The 8,518-nt window shown below is 43.7% G+C and overlaps 1 protein-coding gene across 4 annotated transcripts in view; it reads left to right on the top strand.

Annotated features, from left to right (window-relative positions):
* Positions 1-8,518, top strand: part of maml3 (mastermind-like transcriptional coactivator 3) — a 524,196-nt gene that overhangs the window by 394,421 nt on the left and 121,257 nt on the right. The window lies entirely within an intron of this gene.

Here is an 8,518-nt window from a genome sequence, read left to right as displayed (position 1 = left end):
TCCAGAACTAGAGGGCATAGGTTTAGGGTGAGAGGGGAAAGATATAAAAGAGACCTAAGGGGCAACTTTTTCACACAGAGGGTGGTACGTGTATGGTATGAGCTGCCAGAGGATGTGGTGGAGGCTGGTACAATTGCAACATTTAAGAGGCATTTGGATAGGTATTTGAATAGGAAGGGTTTGGAAGGATATGGGTTAGGTGCTGGCAGGTGGGACTAGATTGGGTTGGGATATCTGGTCAGCATGGACGGGTTGGACTGAAGGGTCAGTTTCCATGCTGTACATCTCTATGACTCTATGACTTGTCTTTGACATTTTTACACGTTTGTATTCCAGCTCTGTTTGCTAGTAGCTCCTGCTTCCTGTGCCTTCCACTTCTTTCTGCTTTTCTGTTTTTCACTTGCCCCAGTGTTGCCCCTACTCTTATATCCCACTTGGGTCCCCAAGCCCTGCAATTTAGTTTTAACCTTTCCACACATTAGTGAAAAACTCCTTTGCAGGGATATTGGTCTTGGTCCTGCTGAGATATGACCCCCGAAACTAGTAGATGTCCCTTCTTCCCTTCTTCCCCAAAAATCTCTCCCTCCTACCCCATCCCTCCAGCTAGGCTGGTCTATTCTTCTTGGGGTGGCACGGTGGCTCAGTCCCTCACAGCGCCAGGGACCCGGGTTCAATTCCCACCTCGGGCGACTGTCTGTGTGGAGTTTGCACATCCTCCCTGTGTTTATATGGGTTTCCTCTGGGTAGTCTGGTTTCCTCCCACAATCCAAAGATGTGCAGGCCAGGTGAATTGGGGGTCATGCTAAATTGCTCAAATTGTGGTAGGTGCATTAGTCAGGGGTAAATAGAGGGTAGGTAAATGGGTTGGGGTGGGTTACTCTTCAGACGGTCGTTGTGGACTTTTGGGTCGAAGGGCCTGTTTCCATACTGTAGGGAATCTAATCTTCTATTCCAAATCTCACTAACATGTAGCACAGCAAGTAAACCTGAGATTACTGTTTTTGACCATAAAGCCATAAGAAACAGGACCAGGTGTAGACCATTTGACCCCTTGAGCCTCCTCTGCCATTCAATAGGATCATGGCTGATCCAACATTCCTCAGGTCCACTAACCTTTGATTCCCCTATTGATGGAGAATCTATTTAATGTATTTCCCTGCTCATTATATTCTGCTTGCAGGACCCTATCCCTCTTTTTACCTACATCATTGGCAGCTACATGGACCACAGCGATTTCAGAGAAAGAGGGCAAAGGCTGTTTCCCTGTGCCAAGTTCTCTCTGATTCTCTGTTGTTCAAAACCAATATTTTGAGCTTTCCAACAAAGGTTACTTGGTAAATGTAAATGAGATCCCAGTGTTGAGCCACACAGTTGCAGGAGATTCTAGGTTCAGTCTCTAGTCTGTGCGAAGTTAACTGACTGTCTCAATTGGAGGAGTTTTTGAGCCCCCACAGCAGACGGCTTTGAAACACGGCTGTGGCACATAAAATACGAGTGGTGTTAGCCCACTCGAAGCAGTCTCTCATCATACAATGGCATGTCGGGCACCAAGCAGCTCACAACCTTCAGGCCTATTCTGGGCTCATTACGCCCAATTAAGGGTCTTATTCAATGTCAGCTGGCATATCACACTGGGATGGTGGACATGTGGCTACACTGTACTTTTCACCAGAGTTAGTGAAAGGGCGCAAGGAAGGGGTACCTCCTTTGGGATGTACCCACTGCCATTCAGTGGCAGCATCAGTGATTGTACGCCTCCTTTGTAGCTTTCTGCCTCACCACTAACCCTGCGCAGCCCCTCCCCAGGACGCTGATCTCTCCCAGTCAGATGAAGGCCAACTCACCGGCCTCCAGGGTCCAAGTTGTCCTCTTCTTAGGACTCTGTATAAGCAGCATCCTGCTGGAATTGCAAAAGATGCTGGACAGTCAGATTGACTGGCGGAAGTCAAGGTCGGAGTCTTCTTCTATAAGGGGCGAAGGCCAACCCTCAGCTCATTAAGGCTGCTTCCAGCAGGGCAGCGTTTTAAAAAAAGTTGATTGGTTTGCCCCTTAGGAGAATAAAAGCATAAACATCTTAAGAAGGAGGAGACCATTGTCCCTTCTTGCTTTTGTTGATTATAGGTTTGGGTTTTTGATTGTACTCTAATGATCAATGCTGCAGAGTATATGCCCAGCAAGATTCGGCTTAGTTATGATAGCCTGTCTATTTAAAGGGTTTTCCAAAATAGATTGTCCTGCTTTTGTCACTTTGTGCCCATGGTGGGGGAATCCAGAACTAGAGGGCATAGGTTTAGGGTGAGAGGGGAAAGATATAAAAGAGACCTAAGGGGCAACTTTTTCACGCAGAGGGTGGTATGTGTATGGAATGAGCTGCCAGTGGAAGTGGTGGAGGCTAGTGCATCTAGATGGGTATATGAATAGGAAGGGTTTTAGGGATATGGGCTGGGTACTGGCAGGTGGGTCTAGATTGGGTTGGGATATCTGGTCGGCATGGGCAAGTTGACCGAAGGGTCTGTTTCTGTGCTGTACATCTCTATGACACTCTAAGCATCCTGTATTACAACATTTTGATACTAAGAGTGCCCAGTGTCTCTAAAATATGCATCTTAAAGTGTAACTGAAGAAATGTTGGATATGGAACCGAACACTTTAAAAATATATTTTTGTTTCTGACTTCCAGCACCCACAGGTCTTTGGGTTTTTTATTCAACTTTAAAATAAATGTTGATTATTAATTAAGTAGTGGGGTGATACCTCATGTTGCAGCAATAATGAGTTTAGCAAGTTGTGATGAGGCAAATATTTAGGTGACCTTTCTCATTACTTAGGGCAGAATGTTTCCCCTTCCCCGATACAGTATGAACAATGGTGAGAAAGCTTGGGAAAAAACAGCAAGAATGAAAGAATCAGACACTCAACGTTGACAAAGGATTTTATGATTTAATCCTTAAAGCTTTAAATGGCAACTTCCGGATCTCACCGTTGAGTTGAGACCACCTTATTTCCTTACATTTGCACCTCATTATTAACCCAACTGTTGGAGAAGCTCAGTAGGTCTAGTAGCGTCTGTGGAGACAGAAACAGAATTGATGTTTCGAGTCTGGTATGTCTCTGTTTCAGCGCTGACAGGTGCTGGAAATCACCAGCTTGGCCTTATTTATACGCCACTATCAATTTTCCTCTCCTCTCCCTAAGAAACTAGCCAGCACAAATCCCTGACAGGCAAGTCAGAATAAGTATCTGGTGGCTTCAGCTTACTGACTGCTTGTCTCGAGACAAAAAAAACTGCAGTTGCTGGATTCCCAATGTAGACAAGCAGGAGGCTGGAAGAACACAGCAAGCCAGGCAGCATCAGGAGGTGGAGAAGTCAACATTTCGGGTGCTGAAGAAGGGTTACATTCAAAGCATTGACTTCTCCATCTCCTGATGCTGCTTGGCTTGTTGGGTTCTTCCAGTCAACTGCGTGTCTCAGCCATTATCCAACTGTACCTTCCCCACAAGGTCTGAGGTAGCTGCATAGCCACCATCCATCTCAACATGACAGCAGCAAGCCATCAGTCTCAGCACAAAATCCTGCTCTCTGACCAACTTGCATTCCACTTCAGTACTTCAGGTCTGCTATTGGAGCACAGGGACACCTACAACTTGCATCTCACTTTGCACAAAGAGAAACACACTTATCTCATTCGTCCATACAGGATGCATCTTATGGCTCTTAGCTTACTTCCTTAGTACTGACTCAGTTTCTGCTCACTTGAAGATTGCCGGCCTCTGTGTCTCAGTTTATTCTTTTCGTTCAGAGGGAGAGGCAGACAGCTTGTCAAGTGGGGAGCACTGAGCATTTAAGTAGGTGGGCATGTTGCTGTTTGGCACTGGGACTACATGAGTGTCACACCTTCAGAATGTACCACACTCTGTGTGCTTCCAGCAAATGGTTATGTTAAAACTCAAAGGAGAACTGTCCTTAGGGGAAATCATTGACCATTTTCCTGCACTGCTGTATCATTCCATTTATCATGGAACATAGCACTGACCATCAGGGTCCCAGCACTATGTCACAAAGGCATGGCTTCCTGTGTCAGTCAGCTGGATAAAGAACTGCCTTTCTCTCCAATCCTCAGGAACCAATCCCTCCAGATTCCTGTCTGTGAAGTTTCCTTGCTTTTCTGGGCGGGGTCCTCAGGGCGAATGATAGAGCACCACAGCATGAGGGCCAGTTCCTCTCTACAGCATCTGAAGTATCATGCAGCTGGGCTTTAGACCTGGCATGTGCAGCATGGACACCCTGAAGATCCCAGCAATGCCAAGTGCTTCTGCCAGTCTGGCCAAGTGACACCCCCAAGAAAGTGCCAAAGAGTTTGGTTGCAAAATTAACGTGATAAAGAGCAGAAGGTTGTGTGAGAAAAGTTGTTGTGAGCCCTGGTGAAATCAGATGTCTTGAATGTCACTCACATTGAACTGGAAACAGGAACGTTCTGCCCTGAGTTCATAGAATCCCTACAGTGTGGAAACAGGCCCTTGGGCCCAACAACACTATAGGCAATTTAGCATGACCAATTCACCCTAACCTGCACATCTCTGGATTGTGGGAGGAAACTGGAGCACCCAGAGAAAACCCACACAGACACTGGGAGAATGTGCAAACTCTACACAGTCAGTCGCCTGAGGCTGGAATCGAACCTGGGTCCCTGGTGCTGTGAGACAGCAGTGCTAACCCCTGAGCCACCATGACCTTTGATCACACTGTCACTGGAAGGGTATTGCTGAGTTTTAAAACCTGAAAAATGTAACGCTGCAATTTCGGTCTATACCTTTTGTGCAGCCTTAAGTCAGGCTGATCTTGCTGAGAAGGGAGATTGTTAACAAAGTGCTGTCAGGTTATGAGCACCTCCCCTTAAGGAGTTCTGGATCACAAACTGTTTCATTCTGAGTTAAAAATCACACAACACCAGGTTATAGTCCAACAGATTTATTTGGAAGCACTAGCTTTCGGAGCGCTGCTCCTTCATCAGGTGGTTGTGGCAACTCCGAAAGCTAGTGCTTCCAAGTAAACCTGTTGGACTCTAACCTGGTGTTGTGTGATTTTTAATTTTGTACACCCCAGTCCAACACCGGCATCTCTACATTATGTTTCATTCCTGGATGCAAATTTGTACCTGGCATCCATGACTTGTATTCACCAGTGAAAGTAGTGACTTACTGCATCCCTGTTCTGGAATCAGTATTTATCTATATTTATCGGTATTTATCCATATTTTCTGTATTAACCATGTTTATCTATCATATTCTAGATGGCTGGAACTCTGGTTCATTTATTGTTTCTTAGCCCATAAATCAATTCCAGCCCTTCAACTGCTTATTTTTTAGATATTAGAATCCCTACAGTGTGGAAACAGGCCCTTCGGCCCAACAAGTTCACACTGACCCTCCAAAGAGTAACCCTCTCAGACCTATTCCCCTATCCTATATTTGCCCCTGACTAATGCGCCTAACCTAAACATCCCTACGGGCAATTTACGATGGCCAATTGATCTAACCTGCACATCTTTGGACTGTGGGAGGAAACCGGAGTGCCCGGAGGAAACCCACGCAGACACTGGGAGAATGTGCAAACTCCACACAGAGAGTCACCCGAGGCTGAAGCCCGGGTCCCGAGCACTGTGAGGCAGCAGTGCTAACCATTGAGCCACCGTGCTGCCCCCAAAGTCAATAAAATAAATATGACCAAAACAAATTAGTAGAACCCGTGAAGAGATTTACAGAATAACAAGGTAAGTAGGGTTATGAGGCCGCATTTTAGCCCATTCATCCCAAAAGATCCTCCAATTCCCTGGTTCCTTTGCCAAGAATTGACTACAGTGCTGCAGGTTCTTGGTGAGTTGCTATCCAGACAGAGTAATAAGTACTTGTGTTTCTGAGCAGGTATTCAGATTGTTTAGGTATGGATTCTTGTTGCATCTGAGCTGTTAGTACAGATTGAGGAGCTGTTTTCAGCTTTGTTATCCTCGAATCAATGCAGCTGATACTCGTGTTCTATTTGTGAGATCTTGCTGTGCACAAATTGGCTGCCATTCCTCCCAGATGACAGCAGTTACAGTTCAAAATGCCACTTCTGCTGTCAAACACTTTAGAATGTCCTGAGGTTGTGACAAGTGCTAAAAAAATACAAATCTTTTCTTTCATAACTTCCCATGGTTTCCAGCTAAATAACTTAAACCCTTCTGAAATCTCATGCAATGTTAATTTTCTTAAAGTGCCGTTTGGGTTACCATGTTAATTATCCAGAAAATGATTTTAGATTAAGTGTGGATTATATTCAGACAGGTAATAAATAAGTTCTTTTTAAGTGTTGCACTTACTGATGCATATTTAAAAGATACCTGTTTCGCTTTCCATATTATTATTCCTCTAGTTAATGCATCTAAATAAATCTCTCAAAATATTAAGTGTATGCAACACTGAGATTTCCATCTGTGAGTGCATTTTTAAGAGAAAACTTGAAAGTATTCCCAGTATTTAGCAATTGGAATGTGACCTGTGAAACCAGAGAAGACTTAACTTCAAGTCACTCCGTCTGATGAAAACAGCAACACTCGACTTAAGTTAAGACTTCGCAGAAATTCATGAGAAAGAAATGTCAAATAAAATGACGTTATATTTAGAATAATCATCAATTCTGCGCAATTATTTGATTGTTAGAAGAGATCGCTTAATCTACAAGGAGAGTTGTGGTAACACTATCACTTAATTGTCTTGGTCAAATAGTTAGAACTAAAAATCTAATCAATCTTGGATGTTTGAATTTGCTGACAGAAGTTTTTTGCTGTCAGGTGGAGGTATCATAGCCATATTATTAAGTTACATCTAATAACGTTTCTGTGTGCTTTCTTATGATAACAGATTATTTGAAAGTGTAGTGGGTTCTAGCTGCTTTTCTATTGTTATATGTCCGGGCTACATTCATCAAAGTCACTTATCCCCAATTGAGTAAAATCTGAGCAAACAAAATTTAATTCTGCATGTTACTGCATTCAGAAGATGAAAACTTGTCGTGGGAAGGTAGCTGGAAGAGGCACAAACCTGGCAAATTGTGAATATGAGAAAGCTTTAAAGGGGAGAGGCCATTTCCTTCCGCACCAGAGAATCCACCTCACTGAAGCAGTCCTCATGAAATGAGAATAAGCGAAAGCACAGTACTAACAGTGCAGAACTGAGGGGGTGCTGCATTTTCAGAGGTGCCACCTTTCCAATGTTAAATTGAGCCCTTCTCTGCCCTCGCAGGTAGATGTCAATGATCCCAGAGCACTATTTGAAGAAGAGCACGGGAGTTCTCCTGGTGGCCTGATCAGCATTTATTCCACATCCAACATGTGTCCCAGCTAATCTAGGCGTGTCTTCCATTGCTATGTGTGTGACTGTGCACTGATTGGCTGCCAGCAAAGCGCTTAATCAACTTTGAAGCACTTTGCTATATCCTGAGGTCCTGAAGGGCACGATATAAATCCCAAGTTTATTCTTTTTGTCGTCTTCCTCTTACTTATTTCTTTTTTGGCAGAAGGCAAAATTTGATCAAAGATATTTGTCAGTACAAGCTGAAGTGTCGCAGTAATAGAAGCTACAATTGGCTCTGGATTTTACATTAGAAGCGCAAAGGGATAATCATACACTGTCTGTCTCATTCTTTCGCTTGTAAATCTCCTTGCATTTTAAGATGCATTCGTCTTCCATTTGTAGTGCTCCCTTTGCCCTGGACCTTTCAGGTATCTGACACTGTTAATTCGAAAAGATCAGTGAGGGAGGGTAGTGTGATTTCACTGGGTTAAGTCTGACATCGTGTATCCATAGTCCCTGGCACTTTGAACAACGTTTTCTGTGGTTGACTGCAGACAGCTGTCTGTATCGCTGCTATAAACAGGAGCAGCATCTGTATCAGCCATACAGACAGAAGTCTGCAGTCAAATGTGGAGTATCTTCTTCAGATGCAGAGATCAAGGTTACATACATTTTCAAAGTAAATATTGGGCTAATCCTGATCAAGTAACTTCTAAGCTACCTACATATTCATTGATTCAATGGCTATATTGAAGTATTCGTAAAGCTTTAGGAGTAATTTCTTAATATTTAAAAATCGGCTGCTTATAACTGATTTGTTAGACACTGTAAGGCATATTCCGCAATGCCTTGTTTGGCCTGTGACATTTGACTGTTTCTTGTCTTGTTCAGTTTGGTTAAGAAAAAGAAGGATGCATATGTAAGGTATAGACAGGATAGATCGAGTGAATCCTCAGAAGAGTATAAAGGAAGTAGGAGTATACTTAAGGAAATCAGGAGGGCAAAAAGGGCAAATAGAATTATGGAGAATCCAAAGGGTTTTTACAAATACAATAAGGACAAAAGGGTAACTAGGGAGAGAATAGGACCCCTCAAAGATCAGCAAGGCGGCCTTTGTGTGGAGCCACAGAAAATGGGGGAGATACTAAATGAGTATTTTGCATCAGTATTTACTGTGGAAAAGGAT

The sequence above is a fragment of the Chiloscyllium plagiosum genome, chromosome 32 (genome assembly GCF_004010195.1).
Source record: "Chiloscyllium plagiosum isolate BGI_BamShark_2017 chromosome 32, ASM401019v2, whole genome shotgun sequence".
Classification (NCBI taxonomy): domain Eukaryota; kingdom Metazoa; phylum Chordata; class Chondrichthyes; order Orectolobiformes; family Hemiscylliidae; genus Chiloscyllium; species Chiloscyllium plagiosum.
Note: the sequence above shows the minus strand (reverse complement) of the source record. Positions and strands in the feature narration are given on the sequence as shown.